The sequence below is a fragment of the Hevea brasiliensis genome, chromosome 5 (genome assembly GCF_030052815.1).
Source record: "Hevea brasiliensis isolate MT/VB/25A 57/8 chromosome 5, ASM3005281v1, whole genome shotgun sequence".
NCBI classification, from domain to species: Eukaryota; Viridiplantae; Streptophyta; class Magnoliopsida; order Malpighiales; family Euphorbiaceae; genus Hevea; species Hevea brasiliensis.
The window spans coordinates 13,821,849-13,840,004 of NC_079497.1; positions in this window are offsets into that span (position 1 = coordinate 13,821,849).

Consider the following 18,156-nt stretch of genomic DNA (forward strand, 5'->3'; position numbering starts at 1 on the left):
TAGCTAAAAAATTATAATTCCCTTTGCATTAGCTTTATAATATTGTTAAGAACCGCATGGTAAAATTTTAGAAATTTTAGAGCTCGTTTGAATGATTTTATAAATTGTTAATTTTAGGGACTAAAATTTAATTTTTCAATTTTACGAGTACTGCCTGTTTTGGTGGACCCGGGAGGGGCCATATGATGTTGATGGGATATGGATTGAGATGTATGATTTAGAAGTATTATTTGGGCCCTTTTACAGGTTGGGTACGTGGTTGGAGCTTGACTCGCTGGGACTCAATCCTTATTATAGATAAGTTTGGGTAGGCATGGCTTGAGTTGATTTTGCTGTCTTCCGCATTTGGATATTAAGAGAAAGTTCGGCTTTGAGTTGATCTCCCTGGTAAAGGTTGAAACTAAGAGAGCAGTATAAGGGATCAGTTTCCATATACATATGTGTGAGTATGGATTTGAGACACCGGTGTGTGAGTACTCTAGATTGCCTTTGGTGTGATTATGACTTGACTTGTTTAAATTGTGTGAAGATGTTACATTTCATTCTTAGGGATGCACTAGACTTAGATAGTTATAGAAATTATATGTAAAATCAATATCTTAGTCTATGAGTAGAACGCTCACTCCTGTTCACTAATTTTTTTCAGGTTGTAGGAGGGGTTTTCTTTGTGACTTACTAGCTTTCTTCCTCGCAGGTCTACTAGTCGTTGTATTTATATTTATGTTATGTTATCGATTTAAACTCTAGAACTCTGCATGTGCTAGAAATATTTTATTGATTTGGGGCTGTCAAAGATTATTAATTTAGGTTGTAAACTTAATATTATGCACGTATAGTTGAATGGGATGGACATATATTTTGGATGAGGGAGCTGAGCTCCCATTTGATTAAACTGATTGATTGTGGGTTGTGAGGGTGAGCTAAGCTGCCCATATATATATATATATATATATATATATATATATATATATATATATATATATATATATATATATTGTGATCACAAGGCGGGCGAGCTAAAAAAACTCTCCGTTGGATAGTCCAGTTTATAGCTGGACTCTATTCGATTGATTTCTTAAAAATGAGCTTAGATATGGGCTTTAAAGTTGGGCTAGAGAATAGTTAGGCTTACTATGGGCTTTGGGGGCCTTATGTTGATCCAAGTTCTAGTGTCGATCTAGCCTAGAATTTGGGTCATGACAAAGTTGGTATCAGAGCTTAGGCTCAAGATTCTAGGGAAATAGTGTATTTAGGAATGTAAGAAGGAAGTTTTATTAGGAGTCACATGCGAAGTATGGGATCCTTTTTTTTCTTCTTTTATAATTCCTTGTTTCTATATTCTATGTTATTCCTTAAGTAATTAAGAGTGCTTCAGTTTAGTGTCATAGTTTTTATGAAGTACATGGTGATGAGAACTATGGTTAGCAGACGTGTTGAGATCTATCATGGGTATACATACTCCAAGAAATGCTATATTTCAGTCAGTAGGGGTTTAAGTGGCGTGCTTATCTAGTACAAGGCACGAGGACATAAAGGTGACTTTTGGCAGTATAGTTGCCCTAGATGGGAGTGAGGGTATCACTGCTGGCAGTCGTCAGTGGATAGCCCAATCAGAGAAAGTTATAGTATCATTAAATTTGAGAGAGATAAAAGATTGGGAAACTAGTCTTTTGGGATGTACCATAATAACTATGCAATATTCTAGATGTTTGTGCTGTAAGCTATAGATTACAGTACCGATATGAGATTATTGTGTAAAGCTGTGTGCTTCCCTGTGGTGTACTATGATGAGGGTGTTTGCAAACAACCTCTATTTTGGTGCAGTTATGTAAAGACAGAGTTCTATTTCTGCAAAGGAGTTAGGAAACTCCTAGTTAGGGTTTAAGACCCTAGAGATAGAACATTAAAGATCGCAGTTGGGTGATAACTAAAGTCAGTGGCTTAGTTATCCTAACTTGAGTATAGAGTTATAGCATAAGTGGCACGAGACTACAGGTTTTTAGTATGGTTGTAGTGTAATTAGTGGGATCATCTGGTTATTAGTATGAGAGCACTGGCAGTGTTGGCATTATGGTGGACGTATTACCTAAAGTTTAATGAAGATAACATCTCTTTTATGTAACAGTGGAGCATAAGTATGGTTCTACTCCCTAAAGGAGATTGGAGGTTATGAATAATATTCGTAGTCTGCGAACTAGAAAAGTTTACAATATAAAAAGAGAGCAGATAACCTTATATAATTGTGGTAATGCGATAGAGGTGGTACCTCTCGTGCAGTAAGTTATGCTACAGAGTATGGTAATGTCTTTTTAGGAGAGACAGAAGAGTATTATTAATATAACGATCTGTGGAATGATGTCCTAAATGAGACTTTAGTGTGATAGAAAATAGTGGCTCAGGTACCCCCCTTATGGAGAGTATAATTTTCATTATAAGGATTATAAGTGATCAGGTCATGATGGATGCAGAGCTTTGGAGTAGCAAGGGAAAAAGGGGATCCTGTAGATTCCTTCCTTGAGGTATTAGAGGGTAGTTTATAGTTGAGCGGAGGAAAGGACAATGACTGCAAGTTAGCGAAAATAAGTCATAGAATATCAATAGATAAAAAAATATAAAAATAAAAATTTGGATAGTTAGTTTCAAATGTAACAAGAGAGAAATTCGAACGGTAGTGGAAGTGCTAATTAGAGTAGTCGAAAGACCAATTCTAAATGGTACAAAGGTGAAGATAACCTAGCAGAGACACTGAAAAGTATAGTTAGCTATCAGGTCAAGAAGAAGAATGGAGCTAAAGAATAAAGTAATTAAGGTTCTATTTTGGGTAAGATAAAAGAGATAAATTAAAGAGCAAACCGAATAGTCAAGAATAGGACAAGATTAGGAAGATCAAAGTGAGAAATAAAGTACATAAAGTGCCATCTTAGGCAAGGTAAATAGGATGAACTGAAAAGCAATATTAGAAAGCCCAGAATGAGATTACATGAGTGATGATAGTTATCAAGATATAGGATCTAGAAGTGTAAGATTTAGAGCAAGTCATAGTTCGGGCAGTGTCAGGAGCCAAAATATAGAGTTCAGGGTTGCAGCATATGCATCAAACTCTATCTATTCCTGTTTCCAAGATAGAGTAGGAAGCACTGGGATAAGATTTATAAAACTTCTAACAATGTGAGGAAAGTTAGTTGAGGAATGCAACCAAAGAAAACAAAGGTTATAGGATGTGTAATGGTGTCTTGAACTATCCTATTAGGCAAAGGAGTGAATTAATAAGTAGTAAGTTAAATAAAAGTAAACCTAATGATTCAAATAAGCATGACAAACAAAAAGGATGATGGAAAATGGCACATAGACTTAGGTCCTGAGTAGAGATGGTGAGATAGCAATTATGGGATCTGCAATCAAGGGTTAGGTAAGCATTTTCAATATGACCAATAGGGTCACTTTATAAGGAAATATGAATGAAAATAAGTGACAAAATGACGGTAGGAGATAGAGCCAGACGAGATATCTAGGAGTGATAGTCACAAGTTACTAAGAAAGTACAAGAATAAGAGTTTTGGCAGTAAGTATGTAACACCCCTATTTATATAGCCTGGTATATTTCACTATTCCGATGACCGGTGTCAGTTCGGATAATTAAGGGGATTAGAACTACATCTAAGACAACTAGATCAGCCCTAAACACAAATAATTAGTAATTACCAATTAGTTAAGTATAAATAAGAAAAACAGAACATAAAAATTTAAACGAGCCGAGAGTCACAGTGATGGGTGACCTTCTCGGGAAGGACTACGAAGTCGATTTAAACTCAAATTTCGAACTGTAAAATATGACGTTGCGGTCCTTAGGACTATTGTGAACACAGTGGAAAAGAGAAAATCACAAAAAAGAACTGTTAAGCTGGTTAAATAATTAGGTCAGGGATCCGGAAGAAATACTGAATTATTTGCAAACCGGGTCGAATCAACAAGGGGCAATTTGACCCCGAGAGCTGATTCCTGACTTAATTGTCAAATAAAATCGGAGAAAAAAAAATTTCGGAATCGGGAATTAAATTAAAGAACTAATAGAAAAATAAATAAAAAAAAAAGAAAAAGAAAAAGTGAAATTGGTGACATCATGCATGACATCATGCATGATGTAATAAACACTAATAAAAAAAATAAATAAAATTGGATAATTTTGATCTTCCGTAAGGGATTAATTTATAAAAGAAAAAAAAAATTTGCAAAAGTCTTCATCTCTTCCACTTTGCCATCTCTCTCTCCCTCTCCCTCACCAAACTCCATAGAAGCTCATTTTGAGCTTGATCAAACCCTAAATCCCACCATAGAAATTTAAACTTCCATCATTAAATCTTGAATTCAAGCTTTGAAAGAGAACTTGACAACAAAAAGAAGAAGAAAGGAAGAAGTCTTGAAGAGGTGAAAATCAAAGTGAGGTTAGTAAGCTAAACTTTTAATTTCTAGTTAAATGCATGCTTAGTTACTTAAAGTAACTTAGAAATTAAAGAAATAAAATAAAAACAATTGTGAGGGACCAAACCTTAATTTCGGCTAGCTAGGGTTTTGATGTGTATATGCATGAATTTGATTGAATTCAAAGTGTAGGTAAGTTGGTATGAGTATGGAAGTGATCTTGGTATGCATTGTAGTAGTTGAATGTAACAAATTAGGAATTAGGGTTTGGCACCTAGGGTTTGGAAGACAAAAATTAGAGAAGTGGTCAAATGGTGTGTTTGACCTTGTTTTAGGTGAGAAATGGTCATTTGTGACCAATTGGTGTATGTTGAAAGTGTTAGAACCAAATGGAAATTCGGATTGAATGGGGGTAGTATGCAGGCAGCATGACCAGGTCCCTTTCAGGGACCTAAAACTGAAAATTTACAAGCCCAATTGGTATTAGGCCAATTGAGAATGAAACTATACACAAAATGACACATTTTTCATTTAGGAAACATGCCCAAAAAGTGACCATAGCATAGTGAACAAATTGGCCAAATCCGGGTGTGAGTGTTCTGCCCTGTACAAAAATGACCAAATAAACAGTGTTTGTTCATTTAGCCATAACTTGGGCTAGGCAGGTCTAAATGACCTGAAATTTTACCAGTGGAAAGTTAAGATATAGACCTAAAAATTTTATGAGAACACAAATCCAAATTATGCCCTTAACCAAGTTATTTAGCCACCCAAAGTTGGTGACCTAAAACTGCCAGAACTAGTTTTGGTGTCCAGAAATCTGGGTAAGTCCAATCCGGCAGCCATGATTCAAATGACTATAACTTGAGCTACAAAACTCCAATTGGAGTGATTCAAAAAGGAGAATAAATTTAAGACAATAAGGAACAATTTCTATGAAGAAAACTTAGCCAAATTCTAACAGCAACATAACCAATGAAACAGTGTAACATAAGACACCAAAACTGAAAATTTGCAAATTTGCCTAAAAGACTTAAAATTTGAGTAAACAACCAAAACCAACAAATTTAGTAACCAAAATATGGTATGTGGGTGAAATTAGAATTTCCATACCTATTAAGCCTTAGAAGTCAACAAATTGACTTAAATAGTGTAGTGAATAGTAACCCCGAAACACAAATTTTAAAGAACACCAATTTTAGCATATTAAAGCTAGGTAAAAGTAAATTTGAATTTATTTTTGGACTTATGATAAGTTATGATACTGAAACACTGTGAAATTGTGTGTTTCAGTGGAAAAGAATACCAAGAAAGAACCCGAGGTATTGAGTCAAGGCTAAGAGGCGACTCGTATAAGGTTTGTGCATAACATCAATATGCTTTAAAATTCATTTACAAAGTGTATGAAATGTGTATTATGCTTTTGCTTTGAATTATTGAAAGTTTATTTGTGTATGTTTGAAATGGCAATAAATGTTTAGTAAATTGTTAAGATAAGTTTTGAAACCACAGTGTCATGACCATATATTTGAACACCTCACTAGCATGACTAGTGGGGGAAATTACTTTCGAATTTTGATTCCTTCTTTGGCTGAAGTGTTGAGGTGTGTGCCAGTAGAAGAAGAAAAAGAATGGGTTCCCATATATTTGAGCTAGCTAGCCTTGTGTTGTGACTTCTCCTTAGCCTCTGGCTATTGAGATTATATTTATTTCGAATGGCATGATATAACTGTGTGTTTTTATGAAATGTGTTTTGAGACTTTGAAATAAAATTGTTTGAACTAAAATCTTGTAAATCATGTTTTGTATTTATATCCCATGTTCAATTTAATTTTTGAATAAATATGTTTTAAATTCCGCATAAAGATTATGTTAGTATGTTGTGCACCACTGAGTCCTAGTACTCAGCGATGGCTGTTATTGCTGTCGCAGATATAGAGACTAGAGGAGCAGCAGATTGAGCTGCTGAGGATTGAGGAGCTACCTGCTTTGAAGTTATCGGGTATATTTTATACCCTGATTGTAAAAATTTATTTTGATGTATGTAATGTATGTAAATGTATGGACATGTAAAATTGGTTATGAGCAGTTGTATAAAGCTTGTAATAAATTTTAGTTTGGATTTCTCTTAATGTAAATTTTTGTAAAGATGTGTATAAATTGTTTTATCTTTAATGAAATATGAGTGAAAGTATTTTTTTTTTAATCTGAATAGAATTAATTAATAGTATTTTGATGATTGTTGAATTTTGAAAATTAAGAAATAATGTTGAAATTTGTTGGGATTGATTGTGGCATTGATGAAGTAGTTGAGATAAATCATAGGAAGTGCCTTTTTTACAGGTATTTGAAGAACTATTTTCTTAAAATACAGATGGCACTCTACCAAAATTTTTATAAAATTTGCTGAAAAATAAAATGAGACAAAAATTTTACTAGTTTTAAAACTTCGAATAAATGATTTTAATATCTATTAGAAAATGCTCACCACTTATAAAAGTAAGAAAATTGTTTTAAAATCCCTTGTAGGGTACTTAATGAGTTATCGGTAGGTGAAGTTCGGTAGTTCATTAGGTATTCTACGGGATCATGTTATGCCTTACAGAGGGGTAAGGTGTGACAAAGTATGATTGGAATCAATTATGGAAGAGTCTATTAGTGAGAGGTATCTTCTAGAATACAGTAAAATATAGGGATGCAAAAAAGTGAGGTAGGCATAAAAGGTAAAAATGGAGTATAGGTAAACATAGTAAATCTTAAGATGATATGTTAGGCGAATCGGTGGTACAACAGAAGGATTGTTATAATTGATATCTTATAGAAAGAGATGATCAAATTTCAAGAAGAAAACTAAGAGACATGGGTTGAATATTATTCTACAAACAACAGTGTCCTGATGATTGTAGGAGGAGATTTTTTTTTCTCTTCAAGTTTAGCTCATGCTTTTGGCTCTAGAAGACTATATAAGTAAGAGAAATTGTGTTGAGGTGACCCAGTATTTAAGAATTTGATAGGCACCATTCCGTACACATTCTCCTTAAAAGGAAATGACGGCAAGTGTGTACCTAATGTTAAGTATGAAAGGACAATCAGAGCAGTGACAGGAGTTAAATCGAGTTAGTTATCAGGGCTTATAACCCTCCTGAACTATAAGCTGGAGGAAGTACTATTTGAGTATGAGTTTCAGTTGTTGAAATTATTACTAATGGGTGAATTTGAGGCTGAAGTTTGAAGAGCCGTGGGCAGTATATGTAGTTATATTAAGGAGAATGAACACGTGAAATATCTTGTCTGGAATAATAGCATAGCACACATTTCCCACAGACATGTTAGTTCAGGTAGAACTTATAGTTTCAAGGGCTTCTATCTAACCATGATGGGCAATTTTCTACAAAGTATAGTAGGGAATGATAATGTTCTGATGGTCAAGTTGGGAAAGGAGATACAAGAAGAATTTTCTATGGTCAATTACAAGTGTTACATAATGTGAAGGATGTGCTGGTAGGAGTTAATCGTAAGGTTAAAAGTCCATAAGTAATGGAACTAATAATCGAGATAGGACTAAGAAATAAAAAGAAGGTTGAAGTTGATGATGGGATGGACATCCTTGAAGGAAAAAGGTATAAGGGTGAGAGAGGACAAAAGTTAAAGAATAAGTGCAGTAGGTTAGAAAGATATCAACAATAGCAGAAATAGGAAAAGGAAGTGGATAAGATCCAATAGACATAAGGAAAGCTCGGTAAAATAGGTTATAATGATGAGAATAAAGAGGAATAATTATGCTAGGGACACACCAGGGGATGTTCGAAATAAGTTATGGTGAGATGATAGATTAAAGGAGTAGTGGAGCCTCGATCTAAGTGCCAATGTGTCAGAAAGTACATCACATAATAAGAAGCTTTAGGAAGAAGTCAAGATACTTCCATTCCAGAGAAAGAGTGGGACATGATAAGGTTGCATTACCTGGGTTGTCAGGAAATACAAACACTTTTGTCATATTGGAGAAGAGACCCAGTTCACTTTCCAATATTGATAGATGGTGTAGGGTACACTTAGCACTTGAATGAAACTCCACATGACTAGTTATATAAGATTAACAGGAGTTGGTTTAAGAACCTTAGTAATGACACAAAGTAGATTGGGAATTCGAAGTATCATGGGGGATGAGAAGATGCATAGGTGTTGACTATTGAGGTCATAGGACAAGTAAAGATTTCGAACGAGATGCATATGATAGGTGCTACTGGAAAGCATCTCATTGGATACTATAGGATAAGGACCATAAGTCATGCCTTTTGGGGGCAGAGATTATTGAAACAGAAGAATGGGGACTGAAGTCACTAAGAGACACGCTAGGGCATAATGAAAGTGAGGCAAGCGCTAAAGTTGATTGAAGTTATGAGATATCAAGTCAAGCGCAGTGGAGTTATAGTGAGTACTAAAGATGTCAGAAAAAAGTAAACGAATAGTCAGATGTGATGGTTTAGTTTCAAAAGGAGGACAGTAGCTGGCGTACTACAATAGGGGCAGATAGATGTAAAATGTTTTTAACCATCCATGCAGATCCCTATGGTTCAGGTTTTGTGGAGGAGTTAGTCAATTGAAGAATGCACCTAGAAGTCAAAACGGGAAATACACAGCAAGTACTCGTACTAATTCAATATGTAATCCTCCATTTTTATTCTGCCTTGCACAAAATTCGAGGATGAATTTTTTACAAGGGGAGAAGAATATAACACCCCAAATTTTTAAATAATTATTTTATATATAAATATAAATATTTTATTTTATTAAATATTTTGGAAATTTATTTGAAATTTTCTGAATTTTTAAAATCGGTTTTGATTTTTCAAAAATAATAAACTTTGTCGATTTTTAAAAATTAATTTAAAGACCACGTGGCAAAACCAAAAAATATATTTGAACTCCAAAAATTATTCTGAATATTCTGAATTTTTTTCAGAATTTTCGGGCCTTGTTTTTAATCCTAAGACAGAGTAAAAATTCTATTTTGAGTACTCTAAATCGAATCGACCGAATCGAACAGAACCGAATAAGATCGATTCACTTTTTTCTTTCTTCCTTGACCCACTTCCCTTCCCTCTCCATTTTCTCTCTCCTCTTTCCTCCCCTTGCCGGTTGTCAGCCACCACTGTAGCACTCTCACTGTAGCCATTTCGTACATTCTACTGTTCTGGTGACTGGTGTCGGTCCAGATAGCCAGAATATCTTGAACTATATTTAGACTAGAGTGAGAGGTCATAAATAACTCAAATAATAGTAAGAAAAATTAAGGAAAAATTTTAGAAATAAAAAACAACAAAGTTAAATGAGTCAACGCCCTAGCGATGGGTAACCTGACGGGAAGTTGCTGTTTTCACAGCTAGAAGCCCTAAACCCAGGGGAAAAATTCGTGAAATAATTTTTGAGACTCCATAGAAGAGTCATTAAGGTTTGATGGCATTAGAATGCCAAGAAAATGCTTAGAAAAATTTTTAGATTGGTACAAATGATTTTGGCTCAATAAGCCAAACGGAGGGCATTTTGGTCATTTCGTCTTCAGAGATGATTTTTAGCCAACTTGTCCAGTTAAATAAATAATTTATATGACATAAAATGTAAATAAATATTGCTAAAAATTGAGTTGAAAATGGGTAGAAAAGAAAAGAAAAGAAAAGAAAAGAAAATGCATGAAAACTTGAATTATGACATCATTATGATGTCATTAAAAAGGCTTCCACCAATGGCATTTCAACAAGCACTCTTAAATTGATTAAAAAGGAAAGAAAAGAGGTAAAAATGAAACAAAATTTTGGTTCTTCTTCTTTCATAATTCGGCAGCCTCTCTCTCTTCTCTCTTAACCTCCATTAAAGCTCCCATGTGAGCTTGATTTCTCCCTTCATCCCACCATAAAACCCTATCACGACTTCACAAAAATTGGTCATCACCATTAGAGCAATACTTGGACAACAAAAAGAAGTGAAAATAAAGGAGTTTGTCAAGCTTGGGTTGGCACACAACAAGGTTAGTGTCAATTAATCCTTTAAACTTTGTATATGCATCATTGGAAGTATGAATTGATCCATTGATTCTATATGTTTGAAGAATTGAAATGGTTGGAGTTAGGGTTTGGGGCACAAATTTGAGATTTGCTCATGTATTGATGAAAGGAAGTTCTAATGGTCAATTAGTGACCATTTGGCTATGTGTGACTAGGAAGTGAAGTGATTTGTGCCATGGGAATTGAAGTTAGGTATGCTGCCTAGTGTGACCTGCAGGACTGGGTGTGAGTCTAGCATATTTAGGTAGCTATAACTGGAGTTGTGTAGGTTCAATTAGTGCAAGGCCAATTGAACATGAAATTAGATACATAATGGCACAACTTTGACCCTACCCAGAAAACCACAATAGACTGACCTAAAAATTGACCAAATCCCGGTACCATTCATTCTGCTTGGGCAAAATGACCAAATGAACAGTGTTCATTCATTTGGTCATAACTTAGTGTAGAAAAGTCCAATTGACCTGAAATTTATATCAATGAAAAGATTAGACAATTTAGAATAACTTTCATGTAGAACACAAACTCCAATTCTGAATTTAACTAAATAAAATTGCTAACCAAAATTGAGCTACCAAATCTGGCAGAACCAGAATTGCCCAGAAATTCTGGGTAAAAGTCCATCCGACCAGTTATGGTTAGATAGCCGTAACTTGAGTTAGAAAACTCTAAATGGAGTGATTTAAAAAGGGAATTAAAGAATACACAATAAAGAACAACTTTGATTGAGAACATTTGGCCAAATTCTCACTGTAGAATGGCCTAATGGAACAGTGAACTCTAGCACCCAAAACTGAAATTTTTGATTCATTTCCTATTAGTTTGAAGTATTGATTGGCAACTAATGCCAACACTTTTGGGAATCAAAATGTGGTAATTTCATGTGATTAGAACTCATATAACTATTATATATGTGAAAGTCAATATTTTGACTTAAATGGTAAAATGAATAGTAATCTTACATGTTAAACACAAAAATTTAATGAAGAATTTTGTAATATGCCCTAGTAGACTTAGTAAGATTGGGTTAGATAGGTTGGCATGCCAATAGGGTTCGGATAGCAGTACTGCATATGGCATCACGCCATTCAGTGATTTATGGCTTAAGTGGTAGATGGGCAGAAGGCAGATGATAAATTGATGGCTATTGTGGCTTAAATCTCAGAAGGAAAGGAAACCGACTATGAGGTGAAAGCAGATGGTTGTCTATACTATAAAGGAAGAGTGTGTGTACCAGATAATGAGGCATTGAAGACTAGCATTCTGAAAGAGGCACACACCAGTGTTTATGCTATGCACCCAGGAAGCACAAAAATATATCATGACCTGAAGCCTCACTATTGGTGGCCTGGCATGAAGAAGAATATAGCTGATTATGTGACTAAATGCCTGACATGTCAGCAAGTCAAGGCAGAACATGAAGTTCTATCAAGGTTGCTACAGCTTATAAGCATACCTGAATGAAAATGGGACCGGGTCACTATGGATTTTGTAAGTGGTCTACCTCTCACCCAGAAGAAACACGATGCAATATGGGTGATAGTGGATAGATTGACGAAGTCAGCACACTTTCTGCCAATTAGGACTGACTACTCACTGGAGAAGCTAGCAGAATTGTATATCAGTGAGATAGTTAGACTACATGGAATCCCACTTTCCATCATGTCTGATCGAGACCCAAGGTTTATATTGAGATTTTGGAAGAAATTGCAAGAATCATTGGGCGCACAACTCCACTTTAGCACAGCTTTTCATCCTCAGGTGGATGGGTAATAAAAAAGAGTAATCCAGGTAAACATTGAAACCAATTGAATTAGTACAAATATTGAACTGAAATTATAATAATAACATGACATATATGTTAGCTCCTTGAGGATATGCTGAGGAGTTGTGTCATCAAGTTTGAGGGAAGTTGGGATAGATACCTCCCATTGGCAGAATTTGCATACAATAATAGCTATCAAGCTAGCATCCAAATGGCTCCGTATGAGACACTGTATGGGAGGAAATGTAGAACCCCAGTGTATTGGACTGAGTTGGGCGAAGACAAGCTGGTAGGACCAGACCTGGTGAAACAGACTGAGGAGAAGGTTAAACTAATAAAAGTAATTTGAAGATTGCCTCAGACAGACAAAAATCCTATGTCAACTTGAAGAGAAAAGAGATAGAATATGCAGTTAGTGACAAAGTGTGTCTCAAGGTGTCACCGTAGAAGAAGGTACTGAGGTTTGGAAGAAAGGCTAAGTTGAGCCCTAGGTTCATTGGCCCATATGAAATCATTGGACATGTGGAACCAGTGGCCTACAGGCTAGCTTTACCACCAGAGCTGGACAAGATCCACAATGTGTTTTATGTATCTATGCTGAGAAGATACAGATCAGACCCTTCACATGTCATCTCCATGGAAGATATTGAAATTCAACTGGACTTGATATGTGAAGAATAACCTATATGGATCCTGGCTCGGGAAGTGAAAGAACTGAGGAACAAGCGAATTCCATTGGTGAAAATGCTTTGGAGGCACCATAACACTGAGGAAGCAACTTGGAAAAGCGAAAAGACAATGAGGCAACAGTTTTCTCAACTGTTTGCATTAGGTAAATTTCGAGGACAAAATTTAAATTAGAGGGAAAGAGTTGTAACACCCTCACTATAGCCATTCCGTACATTCTATTGTTCCGGTAACCGGTGTCTATCCGGATAGCCAGAATGTCTGGAACTATATCTAAACTAGAGTGATGGGTCATAAATAACTCAAATAATAGTAAGAAAAATTAATAAAAAATTTTAGAATCAAGTTAAATGAGCCGATGCCCTAGCGATGGGTAACCTGACGGGAAGTTACTGTTTTCACAGCTAGAAGCCCTAAACCTGGGGGAAAAATTCGTGAAATAATTTTTGGGACTCCATAGAAGAGTCATTAAGTTTTTTATGGCATTAGAATGCTAAGAAAATGCTTAGAAAATTTTTTAGATCGGTACAGACGATTTTGGCTCAATAAGCCAAACGGAGGGCATTTTGATCATTTCGTCTTCAGAGATGATTTTTGCCCAACTTGTCTAGTTAAATAAATAATTTATATGACATAAAATGTGAATAAATATTGCTAAAAATTGAATTTAAAATGGGTAGAAAAGAAAAGAAAAGAAAATGCATGAAAACTTAAATTATAACATCATTATGATGTCATTAAAAAGGCTTCTACCAATGGCATTTTAACAAGCACTCTTAAACTAATTAAAAAGGAAAGAAAAGAGGTAAAAATGAAATAAAATTTCTATTCTTCTTCTTCCATAATTTGGCAGCCTCTCTCTCTTCTCTCTTAACCTCCATTAAAGCTCTCTTGTGAGCTTGATTTCCCCTTTCATCACACCATAAAACCCTATCATCCCTTCACAAAAATTGGTCATCACCATTAGAGCAATACTTGGCCAGCAAAAAGAAGTGAAAATAAAGGAGTTTGTTAAGCTTGGGTTGGCACACAACAAGGTTAGTGTCAATTAATCCTTTAAACTTTGTGTATGCATCATTGGAAGTACGAATTGATCCGTTGATTGTATATGTTTGAAGAATTGAAATGGTTGGAGTTAGGGTTTGGGGCACAAATTTGAGATTTGCTCATGTATTGGTGAAAGGAAGTTCTAATGGTCAATTAATGACCATTTGGCTATGTGTGATTAGGAAGTGAAGTGATTTGTGCCATGGGAATTGAAGTTAGGTATGTTGCCTAGTGTGACCTGCAGGACTGGGTATGAGTCCAGTAGATTTGGGCAACTATAACTGGAGTTGTATAGGTTCAATTGGTGCACGGCTAATTGAAAATGAAATTAGATACAAATGGCACAACTTTGATGAAGGAACCCTGCCCAGAAATCCACAATAGACTGACCTAAAAATTGACCAAATCTGGGTACCTTTCATCCTGCTTGGGCAAAATGACCAAATGAACAGTTTTCATTCATTTGGTTATAACTCAGTGTAGAAAAGTCCAATTGACCTGAAATTTATATCAATGAAAAGCTTAGACAATTTAGAACAACTTTCATGTGGAACACAAACTCCAATTTTGAACTTAACCAAATGAAATTGCTAACCAAAATTGAGCTACCAAATATGGCAAAACCAGAATTGCCCAGAAATTCTGGGTAAAAGTCCATCTGACCAATTATGGTAAGATGGCCATAACTTGAGCTAAAAAACTCTAAATGGAGTGATTCAAAAAGGAAATTAAATAATACATAATAAAGAACAACTTTGATTAAGAACAACTTTGATTAAGAACATTTGGCCAAATTCTCACTGTAGAATGGCCTAATGGAATAGTGAACTCTAGCACCTAAAACTAAAATTTTTGATTTATTTTTTATTGGTTTAAAGTATTGATTGGCAACTAATGCCAACACTTTTGGGAACCAAAATGTGATAATTTGATATGATTAGAACTCATATAACTATTATGTATGTGAAAATCAATATTTTGACTTAAATAGTAAAATAAATAGTAATCTTACATGTTAAACGCAAAAATTTAACCAAGAATTTTTTAATATGCCCTAGTAGACCTAGTAAGACTGGGTTGGATAGGTTGACATGCCAATAGGGTTCGGATAGCATTACTGCATATGGCATCACGCCATTCTGTGATTTACGGCTTAAGTGGCCATTCAGTGATTTTATGGCTTTTAGCCATTATGATATTATTGTGATACTTGACCTTCTGCCTAATATTTATTACAGCTCATTAGCTATTCTGTTGCACACTGGGAGACACCTTGTAACCGATAGTGTGATGGCCCGAGGTACTTGGTACCCATTGCCAGTTTACCCGTTTATCCAGTCTAGTCATCTATTATAGGTTACTTGGTCAACCAAAAATGGAAGTTGATAAATTTAATTAAATAATTGATATAAATAGTAATAAATTAATAATACTATAAATAAGTACCAGAAATTGTCCGTATGGAAAACCTGCATACACTCTGCATGCTTATTTCATTTTAGTTCTTTTTATTTTATTATTGGCACCACTAAGTAGTATTGCTTAGCGCGTTGCTTTTGCCATGCGTAGGTTCTGGAGAGACTGATAGAGAGCCCAGCAAACCACAGACTGGGTTATGCCACAGATTTGCATAGAGTCAGAGTCACCTCTCAGGCTACAGTGCATTGCTAGGACACTAGGTTCCATTTTGTATTTTGTAATTTTTGTAAACTTTGTAATTAAACTTTTATTTTATTATGTATATTTAAAACTTCTGTAATGTAATTTTATATTAATGTGATTATTTGTAAATTTGTGTTTATAGATAAAATTTGAGTATTTATTCATAATCTAAGTATAATTTTGATATGAAATGAATGAATGACAAATTGAGGAATTATTGAGAATTTGATGGAAAATTTATTGAGAAATGATGATTATTTGGAGTTGTGGGTTGAGAAAATTATTGGGAGTGTTTTCTACAGGTTCCGAAGAACTGTTTTCTCTATTTTTAGCTGGCACTCTGCCGGATTTTCTGTAAAATTTTTAAAACCTCCAATAAATTTAAAATTTTAATAAATGATATCAATTTCATAAATTTCACATAGTGGTCCTAAATAAATAAATTAAGAAATGAGAAATATATAAATGAGATAAAATATGGTATTCCGGCACACTGTATGGCATATTTTGCTCGGCTATACTGTAGACGGGTAAGGGGTGTCACAATCACTCCCTCCCCAGCTAGTCGGTGCACCACTAGGCCTCCCTCCTGCCGCTGACCGACGTCCCAATTGGCCAAGAAATCGCACCAAAGTCCTCCAAACATACTGTATGACTTTTCATCTTTTCGGCCAAAATCCAGCTGATTCGACCACCAATTGGATCGGGTTTTATCCCAAACCTCTTCTACACCTCGAGAGCTTTCCATAAATACTGAGATCACAAATTTTCGTCAAGTGATTTGTCTAATTTTAGCTTGGGAAGTTTTAGCCTATTTTGATTTTTGAGCTAAATTTCTTTCAAACTGGGAATCCCACAGAGATTCTGAGAGTACCGACATGCTCCACTCGATGAGAGCTTCGCGGTAATATAAATTTCAAAATTTTTTAATACCGAAAATCTAGTGGGTCTCACGAACTTCGCAGTAATTTTTTCAGGCTTTAAACGAGTTTATTTAATTTTGTAAAAATTATATTCTAACCCCTGGTAGTATAGGCTTCGCACAGGTACTTTCATTTCATAGAAATTCAACAGGTTCCCTGATTTACAATTTCAGATCAGACAAATAGGTTGCCAGAGCTATTTGAGAATCAAATTGGAAATGTGGTTCTCCTCACCATTTGCAGATGCCTCAGACACATTCCAAGCATCGAAATTAGTGTAGGTAAACCCAAACCTTATGTTTCTTCATTTATCTAGTGTCGAGTTTAGAATAAAAATCCATAAAATATTCGTGGATAGTTAGAAAATTATAATTGCTTTTGCATTCGCTCTTTGATATCATTAAGGACCGCAAGGCGAAATTTTAGAAATTTTAGAGCTCGTTTGAATATTTTTATAAAATGTTAGTTTTAGGGACTAAAATATAATTTTTCAATTTTGTGAGTATTGCCTGTTTTGAAGGACCGAGGAGAGGCCATATGATGTTGATGGATGGATTGAGGTCTATGATTTAAAAGTGTTATTTGAGCCCTTTTATAGGTTAGGTAGATCCCAAGTACAGGGAAAACTCTGCCTAATTTTTGGCAAAACCTAGGTTGTCATTGACTCTTTCAAAGTTTTGTTTTAAGTAAATATTAATTAGTTTGTATTGTAATTATTTAGGTGAGCCGAGCCAGCCTTCTTCCTCCTCCCAGGCGCCACAGTGACTTGTGAAGTACTATGAATAGATATTGATTTTACTCATAATTTCAATATTATTATGTATTCAAGACATGTTCATGCATTACTTATAGATATACATATATAGTTATTTGCTACGCATGCTTTGTATTGCATTTGTATTTGATGACATTACTGTGGTTGTTGCTTTATGGCAATCTGGAGCCGTGTGTGTGAGTTGGTGTGCATGTGGTGTATATATGAATATGGGTAGGAAGGGTAGACGCGACTGGAGCTTGACTCGCTGGGACCTGATCCTTATTATGGATAAGTCAAGGTAGGCACGGCTCAAGTTGTTCTCGCTGGCCTCCGCATTTGGATATTAAGAGAAAATTTGGTTTTGAGTTGATATCGTTAGCAGAGGTTGGAACTAAGAGAGTTGTATAGGGGATCAGCTCTTATATATATGTGTGTCAGTATGGATTTGATACACGGGTGTGTGAGTGCTCCAGATTGCCTTTAGTGTGATTATGACTTGTTTGAATTGTGTAAAGATGTTACATTTCATTTTTAGGGATGCACTAGACTTAGATAGTTATGAAAATTGTATATAAAATCAATATCTTACTTTATGAGTCTAATCCTTACTTCTATTTACCATTTCTTTTAGGCTACAGGAGGGCTTTTCTTTGTGACTTACCTACTTTCTTCCTCGCAGGTCTACTAGTCGCTATATTTATATTTGTATTATGTTAATGATTTAAACTCTAGAACTCCATATGTGTTAGAAATATTTTATTGATTTGGGGCTGTAAAAGATTATTAATTGAGGTTTTAAACTTAATATTATGTATGTATGGTTGAATGGGATGA